Source organism: Octopus bimaculoides, chromosome 16 (assembly GCF_001194135.2).
Source record: "Octopus bimaculoides isolate UCB-OBI-ISO-001 chromosome 16, ASM119413v2, whole genome shotgun sequence".
In the NCBI taxonomy this organism is placed as follows: Eukaryota; Metazoa; Mollusca; class Cephalopoda; order Octopoda; family Octopodidae; genus Octopus; species Octopus bimaculoides.
Window position 1 is genome coordinate 16,353,396 of NC_068996.1, and position 887 is coordinate 16,354,282.

The window sequence follows — 887 nt, forward strand, 5'->3', positions numbered from 1 at the left end:
AGAATTAATTCAAGGGACACAATTTAAAAGAAGACACCAACATTGGTGATTGTTATCTCCCTTTAAATAGAAGGTAACTTGCCTTTTTCGTCAACTTCTTTTTGTGGAATTGGTACTAGGCGTCATACCACTCAGATTCCGTTTCCAAGACTAACTCAAGGTCACTCTCTTCCGCTCCTCCATTGATCCAAATACCTGAATGACAATAGCCAAAGACCGCCGAAAATGGTGGCATGCCATAGTCGAGGGAACAGACGAGATGGAAAATAACAGACGTTAAAAGGCAAGATCAGAGACGCCAAAGACGCAAAGACAAACTCGCACGTCCTTCGCCAACCCTCTTGCCATAAATTCCTCCGGCACTTCTATAGTTTCCCTGGCCTGAACAGCCACATTAGGCACCGGCACCCTTCACCAGGATCAAGAGACTCTGTCACTTGGATACGGCGGGCATAAAAACACTTAACCACACAAAGAGACAAGCTAAAACTCCTTCCATTCATCTATAGATAAATCTTTTAACCTTTATCTTTCGCTTATTTAAGTCATTTGACCGCGACCATACTGGGGCACTGCCTCCAGGAATTTTTGTCGAATATATCGACCCTAACACTTTCTTATCTTTTACGCCGGGTACTTATTATATAGCATTCTTTTGCCGAACCGCTAAGTTACGTAGACGTAAATACACCCACACCGGTTGTTAAAAGGGGACACCACACATCGATATATATATAAATATATATACATACACACACACACACACACACACATATATATATATATATATATATATATATATACTGTTGTGTCTGGGGAGGACACAACAGAATATGCTTCAACACACGAAGTCACATAAAGAATCTTGCAAACAAAATCCCAAAACG